The 22,098-nt window shown below is 38.8% G+C and overlaps 1 protein-coding gene and 1 long non-coding RNA gene across 22 annotated transcripts in view; both read left to right on the plus strand.

Moving 5' to 3' along the window:
- The first annotated feature begins 417 nt into the window (after positions 1-417).
- On the plus strand, positions 418-8,304 carry LOC129501836 (uncharacterized). 6 transcript variants are annotated; one of them, XR_008662824.1, is made up of 6 exons: positions 427-553; positions 866-944; positions 2,759-2,832; positions 4,899-5,006; positions 5,360-5,567; positions 5,934-8,304. It is a non-coding gene; the product is annotated as an uncharacterized LOC129501836 (long non-coding RNA). The 6 variants fall into 6 exon arrangements; XR_008662826.1 differs by lacking the exon at positions 5,360-5,567 and having other exon boundaries at positions 5,934-6,923; positions 7,032-8,304; XR_008662825.1 differs by lacking the exon at positions 5,360-5,567 and having other exon boundaries at positions 4,896-5,006.
- A 2,375-nt stretch (positions 8,305-10,679) lies between these two features.
- SEC31A (SEC31 homolog A, COPII coat complex component) overlaps positions 10,680-22,098 on the plus strand; it is a 75,278-nt gene continuing 63,859 nt past the window's right edge. For 15 of the 16 annotated variants that reach the window (XM_055312938.1, XM_055312940.1, XM_055312941.1 and 12 more), the window contains exon 1: positions 10,680-10,823. The gene's annotated coding sequence lies outside the window, so the exon portion shown is untranslated. The remainder of the gene's footprint in view (positions 10,824-22,098) is intronic. The other variant, XM_055312939.1, reaches the window with a different exon arrangement.

Consider the following 22,098-nt stretch of genomic DNA (forward strand, 5'->3'; position numbering starts at 1 on the left):
CGGAAAAGCGCGGGGCTCGAAGACGAGCACTTGACGGCTCCTCCCTCTGTGTTCGAGGGTGGTTAGTGGGGTTTAGTCGTTGATGGGCTCGTTTTCCTCCTGTTTCAACCCCGTCTGGTTGCATCCGATGCCATCGGGATTCTCGTGAGGCCGAACTTGAGAATGCAAAGCGAAGAGGCAGCAGCGAAGTTGAGGCGGATCCAGGGGCACGCGCTTAGGTCTCCGGTGCGAATTCTGAAAGTGACGAAGATATGGCTGGAGGAAGAGTTGGGACCGAGAGGGATAATAGACGCGGTGCCGTAGGAATATTGAAGACAAAATTGGGCCTCAAAACAAATTATCTTCTGAGAGGCCTATCAACTCCTTGCATTTTATTTGGTAGTTCCCCGATGTGGGGAGATAACAGAGGAGCTGTTGGTATCGTTGGCCTGAGATAAGTCACCCCGGAGGAGCTTGAATGAGAGAATAGGCTACGTCGACGTTTAGTTCAACGAACCCTCTTCTACAAGGGCGGGAATTTGTCACCATGCGGGGGAATTAAGAAGGAAGTAAGGTAAGGTCCTTGGGGCTGTTGGCGGCAGCACTGGGGGGAGCAGGAGGGGAGAGACCATGAATGATTTTGGTTGGGGTGTGGGGCATCACGGATAACTTCAAGGAGTGACAGGGCCATAGAACGATGTCTTGTGTGTATTTACGGCATGAGATACCGATTTTCGTGGAAGAGACAAATTGGGGCCAACGTAGGGCGTAGTTTCTATTTCGTGTCTTTCAAGAGATGCTTAACTTATGAAGTGGCTGCTTTCTCTTCCACTTTGTCGGAGTCCTGTACTTTTCGTTCAACTTTTTCATTTCCTTCTCCCAACAGGCAAGAACGATTGCAACATTTCCAAGACATTGCTTCTTTTTTTTCCCTTTTTGTTCCTTTATCCAAATTCCAGCCAAAGGTATTACTTATTCACATCTACTTTTCCATTATAATATGCTCCTATCTTGTTTGAACGAAATTAACAGCTTTTGTGTATGTAGTTTTCTGGAAGTCACATGGCCTAAGGATAGTACTGAATTTGACGGAAAATTGATCCGTACTTCATTTTTTTCTTCGCACTTCATTTTTTAATTGCGAAAAGATGTTCCACTGTATGGATATACTGCCAAGATTTTATTTATCCATTCATCAATGGAACATTTGGGTTGTTTCCATTCTGGGGGAATGTTTATGCCATGAACATTAATGCACAAGTTTGTGTGCGGACATATGTTTTCATTTCTTTTGAGTATATACCTCAGGGTAGATTGCTGGATCATATACTTAATTATGTTTAAACTCTTGAGGAAATGACATACTTTTTCCAAAGTGGCTGGACCATTTTACATTCTCACTAGCAGTGGATGAGGGTTCCCTTTTCTTCATGTTCCTGAGAGTGTGAGGTGGTACTTCATTGTGGTGTTGCCTGATTTTTAAGGACTTAGGGTTTGTAAGGAACCTGCTAGAGGATGTAGACAGTGTAGAGTGTAGAGACAGTGTTTAAGGTGAATTTGTCTTTTCAGTCTGTGGCACACCAATAGATAACATGTTTCTACTCTAATGTCATATGTGTTCCTGAAAGATAATTTATATTTAGAAAAATTGTGCATCTGAAAAAAGCAGTGCTTGTAGGAAGAAAAAAGTTAGCATTGACTATTCAAAATCTATGCAGTTTGATAATCTCTAAAATAGTGACAAGTACCTGGGGAAGAACTCCTACGCCTTCCTCCGACCCCTTTAAATGTTAACTTCAGTGGAGACTGCTGTAAGGTGTATTACATTAGAACAGGGTTGGTGGATGCTAGACGTTATAGATAACGAAGTGGAGCTCTGAGCTAATGAGCTGCTAAATGGTATAACCTGTTGAGGGTGGGTGGGTGCAGCTAGGGAGGGAGTCCCAGGTGCAGGCTCTCATTTTTCTTTGTCTTTTTTTAGATTTTTTTTTTTTTTTTTATTCATTCATGAGAGACACACAGAGAGAGAGGCAGAGACACAGGCAGAGAGAGAAGCAGGCTCCATTCAGGGAGCCCGATGTGGGACTTGATCCCAGGACTCCAGGATCACGCCCTGGGCCAAAGGCAGGCACCCAACCACTGAGCCACCCAGGCATCCCATCATTTTTCATTTTCTTATGTTAGAGTTGAAAGTACCCCTGTTGCTAATTCGGTATCACTGTTAGGAGGAATAGAGGTCTTTTCTGCTTAATTGGATTCCAGATACTGTGGCTATCTAGGAAAGATGAAACTGTGGCTCTCACATTATTCTGAAGGCATTCTTGTAATTATTAATTACAAGCAAGTTACTGAAAATTGCTCTGCTGCAAAACAGATTTACTTTAATGGTGTAGACTGATTAAATGAAAAACTTTATGGGAGCCACAAGGGGTCACCGCCCTAGGTATTCTTAGTATACTTCTGGATAAGGAAACATGCAATCCTTCATAAGTGCATTTTTTTTTAGTTGTATTTATGTATCTTTATATTTGTTTATAACTTTTACATTTTTGTTGCTCATTTTTACTGTTTTACTGGGTGACTTTGAGGTTCTCAATTTGATCATTTGATTATCTTTGCTTCCTCCAATAACTTCATATCCAGTGATTAAACCTTTTCACTGCTGTTCACATAATGAACCGTTGTGATTATTGAATATATAAATGAGGATATGTAAGCTGTGTTAAAGAAGGCATTGGCAATTGTGCAACCTAATTTAAAAGAAAATATCTCTTTTCAGGAATTACATTCTTGGAGATGTTGGGAAAAGATTCCTCAGCCTTGGAAGATAATTACTCCAAATATACAGGGGAGGTAGTATATCTTTCTATTTTAAATGTATTAAGAATCTTGGAACAATAGTAGTGACTTAGAAATGGAGTATTGTCCAGCTAAAGATTTATGAAGGCTTTGGTGAAATCTACTTCCTGTTAGGGAATCTCATTAATTCAGTAGCTTGGGAGGAAAAGTAACAGCTAATGGTTATTAAACCATTACGGATCAAGCATTGTATTAAGCATTTTATATACAGTATAGTTTTTATAAACAATGTTTACTTCTCAAAACAACCCTATGAAAGTAAGTAAACTTTTTTTTTTTTTTTAATTTGAGAAAGAGCATGGTGGGGGACACTGAGGGAGAAGCAAACTCCCTGCTGAGCAGGGAGCCTGACTCATGGCTCCATCTCAGGACCCTGAGATCATGACCTGAGCTGACGGCAGACACTTAAGCAACTGAGCTACCCAGGCACCTCAAAAGCAAATAGACTTTTTGCTTTCTAGGACTGGTGAACACTTACCCTTCTGTCAGATTCTTAGCTAGTTCTACTGGAACCCTTGTTGCCGTCACATGTTAAGATGTATTTCTAGTAATTGACTTACATTCTTACTTTTTCATCCTTTTTCAGTTCAGAAAGCCATGTGGTTTTGAAATTATTGGTGACCAGCTGTAAAAAAACTGTTCTGAATCTAATCCTTTCCTCAAAATTAAAGATCTTGGGCAGCCCTAGTGGTGCAGCGGTTTAGCGCCGCCTGCAGCCCAGGGCGTGATCCTGGAGACCCGGGATCGAGTCCCACATTGGGTTCCCTGCATGGAGCCTGCTTCACCTCTGCCTGTGTCTCTGCCTTTCGCTCTCGCTCTATGTCTCTCATGAATAAATAAAATAAAATCTTTAAAAAATAAAAAAAAATTTAAAAAGTTAAAGATCTTTTTAGCTAATTCGTAAGTTGTACATTTTACTTTATTTTTTAAGATTTATTTTTTATTTATTTTATTTTTTAAAAGATTTTATTTATTTATTTATTCATGACAGAGAGAGAGAGAGAGAGAGAGAGAGAGAGCCAGAGACACACAGGCAGAGGAAGAAGCAGGCTCCATGCAGGGATCCCGACACGGGACTCAATCCCAGATCTCCAGAATCACACCCCAGACTGAAGGCGGCGCTAAACCGCTGGGCCACCGGGGCTGCCCAAGATTTATTATTTATTTTGCAAGAGCAAAGCAGGGGCAGACTCTGCACTGAGCAGGGAGCCCAACTCAGAGCTCATTCAGTCCCAGGTTTCTGAGATTATGATCCGAGTGAAAATGAAGAGTCAGCCAGGCATCCTTGCATTTTACTTTTTGATTGTGGATTGACTACTACACTTTTTTTTTAACCACTTCAATTTATTGAATCAAGAGTTTAATATTTGACCCTCTGGTCAGATAATTAGGAGTGTATGTATCCAAGTAAATGCTCTTTTTTCTAAGGTGTATATTTGCGTGCCTGTGCATATATAGATTCCATAAGTGATGCTACATTCCTTTGGAAATTTTCTAGGGAGTATGTAAGAAAGCTCATTTTATAGCTAGAGAATACTCTACCTTGATTATATATATTTTTTCTTGTACCCATTTCCTCTCTCCCAATTACTCCTAGGTGGAAGTGGTTAGAGAAGCTGGAAGCAGATTATAGATAAAAATTGAGAATTTTGCTTAGGGTGCAGACTGACTTGGAATGGTTGAAATTTCTGTTTCTGGGCAGCCCCGGTGGCTCAGAGGTTTAGCACTGCCTTCAGCCTGGGGCGTGATCCTGGAGACCGGGAGTCCCACGTCGGGCTCCCTGCATGGGGCCTGCTTCTCCCTCTGCCTGTGTCTCAGCCTCTCTCTGTGTCTCTCATGAATAAATTAATAAAATCTTTTAAAAAATAAAATAAAAATTCTGTTTCCAGTTTTTCAAGGAATGTAGTCCAATTACTTAAAGGCGCAGAAATATTTAACATAGGATGGAATAAAGGTATAAATATGCAGTAGCAGCTTTAAAGCAATTTGTCCTTTTCCTCGAAAGCTTGATATTTATCCAATATGGTGAGTAGTCTTTTTCTTTCTTTTTTTATAAGTAGACTTCACACCCAGTGTGGAGACAAACACAGAGCCTGAACTCACGACCCTGAGATCAATGCCTGAACTAAGACGAGTCAAATACTTGACCCACTGAGCCATCCAGGCAGGTACCCCATACTTTTTCTTTCTGTTGATCCCCTCCCCCCATGGTCTTCTGTCTCTCTTAATAAATAAAATATAGACTTTGCTAAGCAATCAAAATGCCCCTAATTGGCAGGATTCTAATTAGTGCCTGAGATTTGTAATTTTTTGAGCTGCCTTTTCCCTTTATCCCTGCTTAAAAGTTATTTCTTAGGAGTGACAGCTGTGCCCCTTTTCCTTTAAAGCTTAATTGCTTCTGATTATTAGAAACCTTGACTAATAACAAGCATTACGTATAAAACAAGATATACTCAGTTTTGGAATGTATTTAAGTTATGATTACCCTTTCCATGTCAAACTTTTTTTTTTTTTTTTTAAGATTTTATTTATGTATTCATGAGAGAGACCAGAGAGGCGGAGAGACATAGGCAGAGGGAGAAGCAGGCTCCTCGCAGGTAGCCTGATGCAGGACTTGATCCTGTATCCCAGGATCATGCCCTGAGCCGAAGGCACTCAACCACTGAGCCATCCAGGCGTCCCTCCATGTCAAACTTAACGTTGAGAAGACATTTCTAAATTAGTTTAAGGTAATCTTATACAAAGTAGATAGATAATGCACTTGAAATTATCTTTGGTATGAGTTTTTTCCCAATCACAGTAAAATTGGGGAATTTATGATTATTAAAATTTAAAGAAATGTGCATTTATTATGTGTTCTATAGAAAGGGCTAAACCATGAAAACCTTATGATTACAGCTTAAGTTGAAGATAGGAAAAAAAAAAATACAAATGTCCAATGATTAAACTTTTTCCACTGCTGTTCACATCATGATTTGTTGTGATTAATGTATGTGGATGAGGACATAATGGAAAAAGAAAATCATAGTGGGAGAAAAAAAGCATAGATAAGATGTAGTTTTTGTATGTTGACTTATTAATGTTTTTCCTTTTAGAAATGAAATTGAAGGGTGGTTTTCTTAACATCACGTGTCAGATCTGATAAACAGTGACCCTTTTTATAGAAAGGTAAGAGGTTAATTTGATGAACAGAAAATCAGATCTTAGCAAACAGTTGATATTTGAGCATAATGTGAATATCGTACTCAATTTTTTTTTCCTTATGCTTTCAGCTTTCAAAGATGATATAATTTTCTAAATCAATAGATTTGATTCAGGGTAGGCAATTGGTAGCTGGGGTCAGGACTTGTAACCTTGATGGTCATCTTTTCTCAAAAATAATGATGTAATTCAGCCCCTGAAATAGATAGGGGCTATTAGAATATATGAAACTAGATATCATATATTCCAGGGTTTAAGTTTGCTTAACTTTTGGATGTTCTATAAATGACTCTTTAATATGTCAGTGAACGTCCATCCTATAACTTAAGCTTTATTCAAGAATAGTAGATACGTACGTAGGTAGTCAAAAGCTGGGAATCTCAAATCTAATACCACATTAATCTGTCACTAATTAGGCCTGTTGTCTTGGGGTGTTACAAATTTGAGGAATATTAAATAGAAAAATTTTTACGACTACTCAATGTTGATTTAAATTCATTATTTCATAAATTTCTACCAACATAAAAGTGATAAAAACTTCGTTTATAGGCCTTAATGAAAAGATTTACAAATAAGTGCATTCAAAAACAAAACTAAAAAATTAATAGGATGGATGCTACTGTTACACAGAAGTAAACATAGTACTGGCTCGTATGGAATAAGTTATATACACATACAGCCTTGTGCCTTGTGAGAATTGTAAAGTTTTATAATCTGGACAACAGTAGATTTGTCCAGGACTTTACTCTTTTGCAGAACTCAAGATTATTGAAATGAGGAAAGGGGGCCTAAACTCTGAAAAGGATATCTTTGGACTGTCTGCAAATCCTAATATGAAGAATTTTGTATTACATTGTCTTCAAACATTTTTCCAGCTCCAATGAGTAATTCAGTTTTTGTTTTTTATCTATGGCTAGCTTTGGTTAGTAGTTAGATTGGATTAAAAGTTGGCTGTTCTGTGAACTAATACAAGTTTTTCTTTTTAAATACAGGTAGTCCTTACTTTGCACTGTTTCCAGTTACTTGAAGATCAGTTTTCACAGTTGAGTTAAATAACACCAATCCCTCTACAACATGATTGAAATTTCAGTTACCGCGATAGTAACCAGATTGTTGCATAAGTTTTGCAGATAACTCTTTATTCCACAAAAAATTATGCATATAAAAGATGGTCAGTAAACACTTATATCGCTTCTTTCAAAGTCTCTTGGTGATTGATCACTGAACATCTAATAGTTCACACACAGAGTAAAGCATGTAGTTATGTTGCCTACTTGTTTCCCAGTGATAAACCCATGTGACAGAATTGGTCAACAAAGATGACTGGGCAGCAAAGAAAAAGTTTTAACACCAGAAATGAAATTGGATGTCATTAGAAGATTTAAAAATGGTGACAGCATAGTGAAGACAAGATAAGACCTGGGCTTACATGAAGCTATAAAATGAACCATCTTTTTAAAGTTCGATGAAGCAAGAACTTTTAGGTAAAATGCTTTAACATTTTTTAGTTTAAATTACACTAGGAACAGAAATGCATGTATGGTTGAAATGGAATGTTTACTTCTCCTTTGGATTGAGGACTGTAAAAATAAATCCCAGTCAGTTTGGCTAGTATTCAGGCCAAAGTGTTGAGGTTAGTTGCTGCACTGAAGGAAAATGGTAATTACAAGGAGACTGAAAAAGAACATCTTATTGCCTTATAATAAAGGCTGGTTTCATTGTTTACAAAGTCAGCATGAATTAATGTTCTGCTATCTGGTGAAGCTGCAAGCTCAGAGAAGCATCTGTGAAATTTGCACCCATATTCCAAGAATCACAAGTAGTCTTTGCTTTGCACAGTAGTGCAAGACTACTATGTAAAAACTTCACAAGGTTTGGCTGGAATGCAATTGGAGTTCTAGAAGATACAGATGACCATGGGAATGTTGACACTGCTGCCAATCAAGAAGTAGTTCTACATATACAGCCAGAAGAATTTAGTGAAGGCGAACATTGTTATAAATGACGAAAGCAGTTGTGTGTTGTAAAGGATCATTATGTTTCAGAGGAAGTGATGGCAGGTGAAAACCACATTAGAGGAACACTCCTATTTGATGACATTGAATGCATAAATTTTAGAGGCAAATCCAAACTCATTTGAAAGGAGTATGACAGTTTGCCAAGGTGTAGAAAAGATGCTTGCTCCATATTGTAAGTTATATGAGAAGGCAAGCAATATTAAAACTACTCTTGAGACTTTGATAAATAAAATGCTAGAATTTTCAATGTTTGTTTTAAATGTTTTAATTTTTATTTTTTAAAGATTTTATTTATTCATGAGAGAGAGAGAGACCTAGGGAGAGGGAGAAGCAGGCTCCCTCAGGGAGCCCCATGTGGGACTGGATCCCTGGATCCCAGGATCATGCCCTGAGCCAAAGGGAGACACTCAACCACTGAGCCACTCCAGGTGTCCCTGTTTTAAATATTTTTTATGTGTATAACCAACATCAAGAGAGTTTTTAATGTTTTAATAACTTTCAAGTTTACAGAACGATCATTGTTAATCCCATTAACATTGCTTTTAAGTGTCAGTTTGCATAGTCCAAGTAAGAGCTCCCTGCATTTACACCAAGCTAGGAACTCTAACCAGTTATGAACAGATTAAGTCTAGACACAAATACACTTTACCTTTATGATCCCCAGTTACAATGGACATTTTTCACACTGCCTTTGTATGCTACTATGTCAAGGCTTTGAAATTTATAGTATGGTCTCGTATTTGATTTTGAGTATTAAAGGATCGTAAGTAAAATCCTAATAGGAGTTGGCAAACTTCTTTTAAAAGGCCATACAAGGAAATACTTTAGGCTTTGCAGACTATTATGGTCTCTGTAGCAACTAGTCAACTTTGCCCATGTAGCAGGAAAACAGCCATTGACAATACATAAATCACTGAAAGTGGCTGTGTTCCAGTCATGAAACATTTCATGAAATACCATTCTTAAACTCACAGAGCCTACAAATGGGGATGGGGAGCAGGGAGGTTTGTAGTTTGACTTCTCTAATAGCAACATGTACATTAAATGATACCAAAGAATATAACTACTGCTTGAATCATTGAGTTTTGGTGAAGTTTTTCAAATGAAAACTTTCTCCATACCAATGTATGCTTTTGGGTAGTAGGGGGTCTCTGGAGGTTGGGGCAGTAGGGAATTCAGTATTGACAAATAATGAGACCACTTTTATTTTTTATAAAGACTTTATTCATAGAGACACACAGAGAGAGAGGCAGAGACAGAGGCAGAGGGAGAAGTGGGCTCCATGTAGGGAGCCCGACATGGGACTCAATCCCAAGTCTCCAGGATCAGGCCCTGGGCCAAAGGCAGCGCTAAACCACTGTGCCACTGGGGCTGCCCATGAGCCCACTTTTAAAAGACTTTTATTGGTATATCTAGGCAAACTTGCAGTTAAATAAAAATGGCTTTGTAGAACAGGAGAAATTAGCTACTGTAGCCTAAGTGATGTTTAGTCTATTTCTGTCCTAGAGAAATAAACTTGGCTTTTCAAATTGAACAAGTATAAGACATTAAAAGGTGTTCAAAAAAATGTAGTGGGAGTGCAAACATTCTCTCTAGTACTTAGAAGTGAAGGCGCTTTAGAGAAAGCTTGAGGAAAGAGACCGCTGGTTGATGGGCGTAATGGGAAGAGAATTGCTCTAGCAGGAAGACCTGGGTTCAATCCAAGTTCTGATCGTTTACCAAGTGCTTTTCCTCTGGTTTTCCTTTCTTCGCTGCAAAACAATTCCTAAACTAAGAACATCCAAGCAATAGATTAATTAGATGCCAGGGTCTGGCAGAGCCAGTGGAGTGCCAGTGACGTAAGGGCAAACCTTGGTAGGTCTCAAACCGTGCCACACGAGCTGACCGGGCTACGCCTCTGGAGTAACAAATAGGTCCACGACAGACTGACGAGCCCTTTGGTTTTAAAGAAGTTCTCGGGATCCCTGGGTGGCGCAGCGGTTTGGCGCCTGCCTTTGGCCCAGGGCGCGATCCTGGAGACCCGGGATCGAGTCCCACGTCGGGCTCCCGGTGCATGGAGCCTGCTTCTCCCTCTGCCTGTGTCTCTGCCTTTCTCTTTCTCTCTCTGTGACTATCATAAATAAATAAATAAATAAATAAATAAATAAATAAATAAATAAATAAATAAATAAATAAATAAATAAATAGAAGTTCTCAAAAAGCAGTAATACTGTAGGACCAACTATGCAATCTTAAAAAGCGAATCACATCACAAATTAGTTACTGCAGTTAGGGCCCTGCAGCCCGATTTTCACGCGATCTGTCCGGTGCTGGCAGTGTCGCCGGGCCGCCGACGTCTCACAGGACTAACGCTACGTGGCGTTCTGCGGGCCCGGGCAGAACCCTACAGCAGACCGCTACACCCGGCCAGACTTTTCTTTCTCGCGTACCCCGGGTCACCGCACCCTGGCCGTGCACGCCGTCCCTCAGAGCAGGTCTCCAGCCCCAGCAGCGAGCCGGCCCGCCGCCGGCCTTCGGCGCGCACCCAGGCCCGGGCGCCGCCTGCGCCGCTCCCGGAAGTGCCGTGGCAGGCGGCGCGCCTGAGTGGGCCGGGCGAGGCGTCGCTCCCGGAAGCGGCGCCCGGCCGGCTGGGAGGGGCTGCGGCTGCCACGTTGAAGCGGAACGTGGAGGTGGCCCTGGGGCGGGAGGAGGGGCGGCGGCGAATGCTGGGAGAGTCCGTCGGACGTCGCGCTAACACAGGAACCGGTCGCCGAGGGTCCCCGCCAGGTGTGTCCGCCTCCCCCCCCCCGTCTTCTTCGCCGGCCCTCGGGCCGTGAGGTAGAGCACCGGCGAAAGCTGGGTGCGCGGCATCGGCCGCCGCGGGGCCCCGCCAGCCTGAGGCCCGCTCTGTGGTGGCGGCGCGCCCCTGGTCTTGGTTTCGGGCCCGTCGGGACAAGCCAGGCGTCACGGCTGCTGCGGGGACCGCGCCGATCCACATCCGCCAACGTTTCCCCTGCTGAGCAGGAGCTCCCCTGAGGCTTGCGACGGGGGGTCGTGCCGGGCGGGTAACTGGGGTCTGAGGTTAGAAGGCCCCCACACCCTTGTGCACAAAGAGGTGCGGGCCCCGAGGGAGGGGGAAGGAGGCGAACCTCGGGATCACTTTGGTTGACTTTAGTTTATGATTTTTTTGTTTGTATTTGAACTGTTGCCAGGTTTAAGGGTTCATAGGTTTTCACCGGAAGGCTCCTGTCATTGAACCGGGTTTGCATTATTTTAAGGATAGTCGCCAATCTAAGCCTGTACCTCGGAGGAAATCTCATCAAGTGTTGTATGTTTTTGCTAATAAATTATTGTAATGAGAGATTGAATTACAGGGCAGGTGTAAAACGAATAAAAATATGGCATGGGCTTGTGGGCATTATGAACTTTATCAAGCAACTAATTTTATGTAGGTCTTTCTGAAACTGCAGTGATGATCTGTGCTAATATAAAAACTCTCTCCAAAACTGCCTTTTCTAACTACAGAATGCTGAAATTTGACTGTCGCCACTTGTAACTGTTCAGTAGATAATTAGAGCCTCGATCTTCTCATACCGACCCTTGTTTTCTGTACATACTGATTGTTCTGGGATTGGCTAAAGTTTACTCACAGGTTTCTAGTGGTTCCTCTGTGCTCTTTGTTTCTTACTGTTTCTTAAACAGCTCTGGGAAAGGTTTGTAGACTAAGAATTTTTGGGTAACTTGAAGTGTTTTTTGTAGTTGTGAATTTATGTTATACATGTCCAAAGTTATTTGGGAAATGTGAGATTGGAATGAATTTAGAATTAGACTGCTTAATTTTATATAAGCAGGTTCTTTTTGAAACAATAATATATAACTTATAATATAATAATAACATAAGAGTAGAAAGAAATTAGAAAGAGCAGTGATTCTTAACTTTTTGGAATTCCACTCCCTTTTTAGGATGTGATGAAAGCATTGGATCACCTTCCTAGAAAAATGCACACACACACACAGAATTCTCTATATAATTTCATGAGGTTTACAGATCCCAAATTAATTCTTGTCAGGTGATATTATTAAAATTGATTTCTACAGTGTTTTTAGAAATGTTGTCATTCTTAGGTTAATTCCAGGTCAAAAAGTTTTACTTATTAGATTCTAGATAAATACACCAGCATTTAGTTCAACGCAGTTAGTTCTTTGATTTGATTTTGGTTGAGTGAGATGAGCCTAGAACATCAATGACAGTAAATAAATACTCTAGAACAAATGTGCCCATCCATGATAAGATACTTGCCCACACAAGATGGATTTTTACCAAATGCAGTGCCAGCTAGGGATTTTTTGAGAGTCAGAGTTTGCAATTCTATTAACTCTTCCACTTTTTACTTTCTGAGTTATGAGTCATCTCTATATGTAGCAGTGTAAGTTTGGTATTTTTCAGACAATAGAACTGTTAGGTTTTAGTACTGCTTTACAGAATTAGCAGTTAAAAAGTGAGCAGAAAGAAAAAAGCTTCCACTTAATTGCATGCATTTAACTACATGCATGTTGTGGGGAGAAACTTGGGTGAAAAAATAAGTTCTAGACTGGCAAATAAGTTTTCTTCAATAGATGTATTCTTTTTTTAAAAAAAGATTTATTTATTTATTTGAGAGAGAAAGAACACAGAGCAAGCAGTGGAGGAGGGGCAGAGGGAGAGAGAGAATCCCAAGCCAACTCCCCACTCAGCATTGAGCCCTATGTGGGGCTTGATCTCAAGAGATCAAGACCTGAACCAAAACCAAGAGTTGGACACTCTAACCGACTGAGCCACCCAGGTGCCCCTTCAGTAGAGGTATTCTTGGAGATTCATTGTGATAAACTAAAATTTTAAATTGTGACTTTTGCCATAGCTGATATTTACAAGCATGTATTTACTATGTGCCAGCTACTGTTCTAAGCCCTCTGCGTAATGCCTCATTTAATTCTCACAACTCTTTTTTTTTTTTTTAAGATTTTATTTATTTATTCATGTCAGAGAGAGGCAGAGACACACAGGCAGAGGGAGAAACAGGCTCCCAGCAAGGAGCCCTATGTGGGACTTGATCCCATGACTCTGGGATCATGCCCTGAGTGGAAGGCAGACAGCCACTCAGCCACTGAGCCACCCAGGCGTCCCACAGCAACTCTTCTTATGCAGACTTTTGTTATACTTATTTAACCAAGTGGGTAGCCAAGACACACATAGGTAAAGATACATGCCTTTTAGAGCATGTCAGAGCTAGGACAAGGTGGAGCTGGGATTTAAACTGAGGGTATGGCTCCAGACTCCATATCCTAGATTGCTGTGCTATAAATATTGTCTTGTAGATGACACGTGAACAAGCCACTGTCCTAGCAGTTTTCTTTTTGTGTTATCATAATGATTTTGTTCTGTGTAAAATAAAATAGTCTTAAATAAGTCTGCATAGTGTAAATTCTAATCATATATGATATTGAAAAAAATTGCACAAGGCTTTTGAAGCATGTCATACTTGGGGAGTACACATGGTTTAATCTAAACCTTCAGATTTTCAAGAAAATTAGTTACAACTAAATGATCATTTCTAAGAGAATACACAGGCGGTATTTCCATAGTATTCTTAGTGTTTTGAGAATAATTGCAATGGATAAAATTACAGTACTCTTTAATTCAGACCACTTAACATAGCTCCAGGCCATTATTGTAGTGATTTTAAACAACAACAACAACAGTTGGTATTGAAGTCTTGTGTTCAGTACAACTTAATAAGTGCAACTGCATTTAGTGGAACATTGAGTGCTAAGGACAAGAAATAAGACTTTTATAAATGTTTTGTATTCCCACTTAACCATTTTATGTACTTGTGAATTTGTCTCTCTTTCAGTAAATGTTACACATTAACTAAGTGTTCATGAATTAGGTAACCTTTAATGTACCTTTGCTCTTAGATATAGTATAGTTCTGTTCAGTTGGGTTTTTAAAAAATATATATAGATATTTTGTTTTCACTTTTAGAAATTATTCTAAAGCATTTTTTTTCTAAAGCATTTTTTAAAACCTCTTTTTCCTTTAATGATACTTTACCCTATTTTTTAAATAAGAAAACTTAAAGTGATTAAAATTATTTTTCCTTTAAACACTTAAGAATTAAAAAAATTAAATGTTTTACCTGAAAGTGATCTTTCTAGCTCATCAGTCTTTTTATATTTCCCTAAATATAAACATTCAAAATAAAACAAGCAAAACTTTTTCTGTACCTTACTGTGAGCTAGGCAATTTTGATTCCACAAAGGGTAAAAGTTCTAATATTTAATTGAAAAAAAAAGACATTAGGGACGCCTGGGTGGCTCAGTGGTTGAGCGTCTGCCTTTGGCTCAGGGCGTGATCCTCAGTTCCACATCAGGCTCCCTGCAAGGAGTCTGCTTCCCTCTCTTCCTGCCTGTGTTTCTGCCTCTCTCTCTCTCTCTCATGAATAAATAATCTTAAAAAAAAAAAAGGACATTATTTGTCAAGTTAATGAGACGATGACATAAAACAGGTGGTTATGGGGATCCCTGGGTGGCGCAGTGGTTTGGCGCCTGCCTTTGGCCCAGGGTGCGATCCTGGAGACCCGGGATCGAATCCCACGTCGGGCTCCCGGTGCTTGGAGCCTGCTTATCCCTCTGCCTGTGTCTCTGTCTCTGTCTCTGTCTCTCTCTCTCTCTCTCTCTCTCTGTGTGTGTGTGTGTGTAACTATCATAAATAAATAAAAATTTAAAAAAAAAACAAAACAGGTGGTTATAAAAAGGCAATGGAAAAATATGTAACAGTATGTACTAATAGAATGTTATAAAGTTTTGTTAAATTAGAATAAGACACTTTATTATAAAATATTTAAAGTGGTCCAAACAGTTAAGAGATAATTTAGATCATTGTGGATTGGATCATTAGGGTACTTCTCTGAAAGTAGCTGGAACTTGAACTTCTTAATAAAAACAGTTGGCTGAGAAAAGAGAGCATTTCATTTATAGGCTTTTTCGCTTCTTAGAAAATTGAGATTTTCCCTCTTTTTTCAGAACAGCCTTAGGAAACTAGATGGTAGTTTTCTTGATTAATCTCATGCTTGTAATAATTTCAAAAATAGCATATTAAAGCCCATGTTAACCTATGTGCTGGACACTGAGTTTGGCCCTATATAAAATACATTATCTGATTTAAACCTCAGAACATCCCATGAGGTAGTGACTCTTATCTTCATTTTACAAATGGGGCTTATGGAGGTTAAACAGTGTGTCTAGTGTATCATAATAAGTAGCAGAACCAATATTCAGATCCAGCATTGACTCCAGAGGCCTATTACTTTTAACCACATGATCGAACCTCCTTAATCCACTTTTGCCTAACCTAGCACAGTTTCTAAAATACATTTCTTCTTTTTAAAGATTTCATTATTTATTTGAGAGAGAGCAAGAGAGAGAGCACATGAGCAGAGAGGAGGAGCAGAGGGAAAGGGAGAAGCAGACTTTTGGCTGAATGGGAGCCAAATAGATGTGGGATGGGCCTCCATCCCAATCATGACCTGAGCCCAAGGCAGATACATAACTGAAAGAACCACCCAGGTGCCCCCATTTCTTCTTCTCTTAGTGTCCCCATGGATCCTAGTTGCTTTGTTATTATTTCTTCTAAATGTTAGTATGTGTTCTATGATTAAAATACCTGAATTTGTTGGGGTAACAAGAGATTAGACTCTGAAAGTAAACTTCTGAGTTCAAATCTTGGCTCTGGGGGCAGCCCAGGTGGCTCAGTGGTTTAGTGCCTGCCTTCAGCCCAGGGCGTGATCCTGGAGTCCCGGAATCAAGTCCCATGTCCGGTTCCCTGCATGGAGCCTGCTCCTCTGCCTGTGTCTCTGCCTCTCTCTCTTTCTCTCTCTCTCTTTCTCTCTCTCTGTCTCTCATGAATAAATAAATAAAATCTTTGAAAACAAAACAGGGGCAGCCCTGGTGGCTCAGCGGTTTGGTGCCGCCTTCAGCCCAGGGTGTGATCCTGGAGACCTGGAATCGAGTCCCATGTCGGGCTCCCTGCGTGTAACCTGCTTCTCCCTCTGCCTGTGTCTCTGCCTTTCTCTCTCTCTGTATCTCTTATGAATAAATAAATCTTTAAAAAAATGAAAATAAAAACAAAACAAATCTTGGCTCTGCCCCTCGCTAGCATGTACAAATTATTTAATCTTTCTGTGCCTTCATTTTTATTATCTCAAGTATAAACAATTGGAACATGTAAAGCATAGGGCATATTAGACTTAAACACATCAGATATACATAGACTTAAGGCTTTCTTAAGGAAGCTATTGGAACATGACCTTCATCCTCTAGAGATGAGTAAGAAAGCTGGCAAAAGAAATGTTGGAGAGCTTTAAATATATTTAACTACAGACCTGAAACTAAAACAAAAGTAGGAATAAAGAAGAAAGAATAAAATGTATATGTTAAATATCTGATCATGTAGGAATTGGTTATAAAACTTTAAAAAAATAAAAAGTGGAAAGTAGGGAAAAAATTGGAGGTAGAATAAGTTTATGGATTGCCTCATCTGTAATGGCTGGGAGTCAAAGGACAATGTTTAAAGCTGACAAATCAATTGGTAGAAGTATAAAGATATTCAACAGTACAAAGGTAAACACTGAGAAAGATAATACTGTTGACTATAACTGTAGTACAAGAAGGACAGTAAGATTATGTAAACTAATATCATTAGTGCTTCATAGTAATTACTGTGTAAAGAAATAGAGGATTAATGGTACTAAATAACATTTTAAACTAAAAAGATAGAACCAGAAATACATATTAGAACAAAAATACAATTAATCCTAATTATCAGAATAATTATAAATACACAAATAGGAACAACAGGGAAAGTATTTTTTTTAATTATAAAACTAAACATAGCAAAATAATACAGAACGAAGAGCAACCACATCTGTCAAATTAGGAGAAAATATTATATCAAAATTTTATATGGCCTTATTAGCTAATCTATTAAAAATTTTTCAAATTGGATCACCAAGAAAAATCTGATTTTTTAAATTTTTAAAAATTTGTTGCTGTCTCTAAGGCAGCCAGCAAAAAAGTAGTTCAAAAGTTGAAGAGGCGGGCAGCCCGGGTGGCTCAGCAGTTTAGTGCCACCTTCAGCCCAGGGCCTGGAGACCCAGGATCGAGTGCCACGTCGGGCTCCCTGCATGGAACCTGCTTCTCCCTCTGCCTGTCTCTCTCTCTCTTTCTTTCTCTCTCTCTCTGTGTGTGTGTCTTCATGAATAAATAAATAAAACCTTAAAAAAAAGTTGAAAAGGGAAAAAATATATATACATAAAGGCACATCAAAAGTAAGCTAGATATTGGTTTTAATATGAGACAAAGTGGAATTCAGGCCCACGGGATTACTTAAGATGAAGAAGAAAGACTACAAAGCTAAAATGTGTATTTGGCAGTGAATATTTAACATTATGAATATCTGCCAACCATATAACTATGTATTAAATAAAAGTAACTTTCAGGAGGTACCAAGAAAAATAAGCAAAAATGCATTAGTAGTAAGTGACTTTTAACTCAGTATTCTTGGTCAAGAACAAATCAAAAGAAACACAGTAAGACTGTAGATGACCTAAACAATTAAGTCAATAGGGTAGATTTAATATATATTGAACTTGACCCTGAAAACAGTGTATTCCTTCTTTTTAGATCTCATGAAACATTTACAGAAACTTCTCTATAGGCCCCAAAGGAAACTTCAATAAACTTTTTTCAATAAATTTTAAAAGGAGAAATAGTATAAAATCACAAGAGTAGAAAGAAGATCCCTTTACTTGCATATTAAATTCAAACAACTGTTGGATCAATGGAGAACACATGTGGAAATTGTAGAATATAAATGACCTTAGTGATGAGAATACTAGAAATATATGGAATCTAGCTACAGCAGTGCTCAGAGGAAACTCAAAGCTTTAAATATTTATATTAGTGGGCAGCCCTGGTGGCTCAGCAGTTTAGTGCTGCCTTCAGCCCAGGATGTGATCCTGGAGACCTGGGATCAAGGCCCACGTCACGTTCCTTGCATGGAGCCTGCTTCTCTCTCTGCCTGTGTCTCTGCCTCTCTCTCTCCGTGTCTTCCATGAATAAATAAATAAAATCTTTTAAAAATATATTTATATTAGTGAAGAATGAATAATAAAAATGAGTGGGTTAAGCATTTAACTCAAAAAGTTAGAGGAAGATCTAAGTAAATGAAAAGATGAAAGGAATTAATAAAAATAAAAGAAATTAGTGAATTAGAAAACAGAAAGAAGTAATGAATTGGCTGTTTGAAAATAGACAAATTGCTAGCCAAGCTAATCATTTGTTAAAGAAGACAGTAGGGGGAAACAAAGCACAAATATATGTAGTAAGGATAAATAATCATAAATAGCAAAAATTTAAAAATCATGAGTGTGTTCAAGTCTTTAAAAATGAGAAAATCTGTAAAAAAAATTAAGGGATTATCATAGGAAAATAAGATTTACAAGAAATGACCCTGAATAAAGAAAATTCAAATAGATCAATTTCTATAGAAGAAATAGAGAAAATTAGCAGAAGAGTAGCTCCTCCCCAAAAACCATCAACCCCAGATGTTTCATGAGAGAATTCTGCTAAATATTTGAAAAAAAAAAAAACAGTAATTTCAGTGCTGCTGTTGAAACTGTTTCAGAGCATAGAGAAAGATGGAAAACTACATTTTTTTGAAGTGAGTAATATTGATATCAAAACCTGATGACAGTTGCAAGGAAGAAAAGTATAGACGCAGTTTTACAATGCCAGAAGCAAAACTCTGTTAAACAAATGGATCTAGCAGCACATTAGTAGAATAATACATCATGAGAAGTTTATTATTCAGGGTAGAAAGAGATAGTCTATATTAGAAAATCTATTAGTATAATTTGTCTTATTGATAGACCCAAGAAGAATCTGTGGTCATTCTGATTACCTCATGAAAAAGCATTTGACAGAATTCAAAACCCAGTCTTTATAAATAGCATTCAATAAAACAGTAATTGATGGCTGATTTCCGTGGGACTCGATCCCCGGGGTCTCCAGGATCACACCCGGGGCTGCAGGCGGCGCTAAACCACTGCGCCCCCCGGGGCTGTCCTGTATGTGTATTTTAAAACCTAAAGTCAGGGGATCCCTGGGTGGCTCAGCGGTTTAGCCCCTGCCTTTGGCCCAGGGCGTGATCCTGGGGTCCTGGGATTGAGTCCCGCTTGGGCTCCCAGCATGGAGCCTGCTTCTCCCTCCTCCTGTGTCTCTGCCCCCCCCCATCATAAATAAATAAATAAATCTTTTAAAAAAAATAAAACCTAAAGTCATGTCCCATGGTGATATAGTAGGCTTTCCACTAAAGAAGAGAAAAAAGACAAGAAATCTCAATTGTTATCACTACTGCTTGATAGGGTAGTACAAATGCTATTAGCCTTTGTAAAACAATACCAGGAAGACAGTCTATATAATGGTTGTGGGATGGGGGTGAGTCACATTTATAAACCGAAAGATAAAATACTAGGAATAAACAAACCCAGTATATCAAAAAATTTAAAGTAATACTGAAAGATTAAAAAAAAACTTAAAAGACATGTTGTTTTTTAAGATTTTCTTTATTTGTCAGAGAGAGAGAACGCACAAGCAGGGGGAGTGGCAGACAGACAAAGAAGCAGGCTCCCTGCTGAGCAAGGAATCTGGACTCAATCCCAGGACCCCTGGGATCATGACCTGAGCAGAGACAGACACTTAACCAAGGAACTACTCAGGTGTCCCAATTGACAACATGTTCTCAGTGGAAAGATTCAACATTGTGTCAGTTTCTCCATAAATTAATATATTAATTTGATGCAGATTCAATAAAAATATTAATGTTCTCTTTTTTTCTGGAATTAGGCACAAACTGTTCTAAAGTTTATGTAATAAAATAAACAGTGACAGTAAGGAAAATGGTGTGGGAGATAAGCAATGGTTAGAGGTTATGAGAATCCTACTCCTGTAAAGTCTAAGTATTTAAAACAATGGAATGCTTGCAGCACTTAGCTGGCTTAATTAGTAAAGCATGCACTCCTGATCTCAAGGTTGTACTCACTTTGGCACCACATATACTAAAATTGGAATGATCTCAGGGTTATGAGTTCGAGCCCCACATTTGGTATAGAGATTGCTTAAATAAATAAAAAACAGTGGAATGTCTAACATGTAAATAAATGGACGTAAGGAACGGGAATCCAGAAATAAACCTAAATATATACAGGAATGTAGATCCTTACCTATAGGAATATAAACATAAAGAGTAATTCCAGAAATAAACCTAAATATAGGAACATAGTACATGATAAAAGTCATATCTTAAAATTGTAGGAAAAAGATAGACTTTTCAATAAGTGGTTTCATTGTAACAAGAAAAATAAACTATGAGCATATATTGTATACCGGGATGTATTCCAGGTTCTGGGTCAAAATTTAAATGAAAAGAAAAGGCCACTGATGAACTTGCTTAGAAGAAAAATATGGGTGAATTTCTTCATAACCTTGGCATGCAAAAGGCCTTTCTACCTACTCAAAATTCAGAAACCATTTCTTAAAAAGTGATAAATTTGACTGTTAAAGCATGCTACATCCATACAATGGAATATTTTTCAGTGCTAAAAAGAAATGAGCTATCAAGTTGCAAATAGACAGGGAGGAATTTTAAATACCTGTTGCTAAGTAAAGAAGCCAATCTAAAATCTTAAAAAAAAAAAAAAAAATGGGGATCCCTGGGTGGCTCAGCGGTGTAGCACCACCTTCAGCCCAAGGTGTGATCCTGGAGTCCTGGTATTGAGTCCCGCATCAGGCTCCCTGCATGGGGCCTGCTTCTCCCTCTGCCTGTGTCTCTGCCTCTCACTCTCTGTGTGTCTCTCATGAATGAATAAATAAAATCTTTAAAATTAAAAAAAAAAGCCATTCTGAAAAGGCTACATACTATATAAATAAATAACATTCTGGAAAAGGGAAAAAAAAAACTCTGGATAGAGTAAAGAGATCAGTGGTTGTCATGAGGGAGGAAGAGAGGTATAAAGAGGGAGAACATAGAATTTTTAGGGCAGGAAAGCTTCTGAGTGATACTTTAACTGTGGATTGGTGGATACAGGTGAGTGGATACGTGTCATTATTCATTTGTCCAAACTGATAGAATACCCAAAGAGTGAACCCTAAAGCAAGCCATGGACTTTGCTTGATAATGATGTGTCAATATAGGTTGGATTGTAACAAATGTACCACTGTGGTACAGGACAGTTTATGGTGGGAAAGACTAGGGTAGGGGCGAGTGGAGGGGGATTGGGGGAAGAGAGAGGGAGGAATGTGAGATCTCTATACTTTTCACTCTTTTTCTGTGAACTTGAAACTGCTCTGCTGAATTTTTTTTTTTAAGATTTTAAAAATTTATTCGTTAGAGTGAGGGAGTGAGAGCATGAGCAAGTGGGAGGGTTAGAGGGAGAGGGAGAAGCAGACTCCCCGCTGAGCAGGGAGCCTGATGTAGGACTTGATCCCAGGACCTTAGGATCATGACTAGAACTGAAGGCAGATGTTTGACCAACTGAGCTACCCAAGTGCCCCAATAAAATCTATTTTTTAAAAATCAAAATGTTGTGAAAGGAGGGCAACTCTGTAAGGACTCCTCTCACTTCTGAGAGCTTTCTCTGCAACTTTGCTTAATAAACTAATATCACTTTACTAACAACAACAACAAAGATGTGAAACGTAAAAAATAATAATAATAAAAATAAAGTCTGACAATCCAATAGAAAAATAGACAAGTAAAATAGACAAGAATAGACCAAAAAGGTGACAGAGAAGGAAATGTGGATGACCCATAACCCTATAAAAAAGAAGCTCAACCTTATTTATGGCATGAGAAATGCAAATTGTAACTACTCAGAGTAGTTTTCACCTATCATTTGATAAAAATCTAAAGGTGGTTACTCTGGTAAGGCTGTGGGGGAATGTGAAAAGGTACAGTTATTGTGGA

This window comes from Nyctereutes procyonoides, unplaced genomic scaffold (genome assembly GCF_905146905.1).
Source record: "Nyctereutes procyonoides isolate TBG_1078 unplaced genomic scaffold, NYPRO_anot_genome, whole genome shotgun sequence".
In the NCBI taxonomy this organism is placed as follows: Eukaryota; Metazoa; Chordata; class Mammalia; order Carnivora; family Canidae; genus Nyctereutes; species Nyctereutes procyonoides.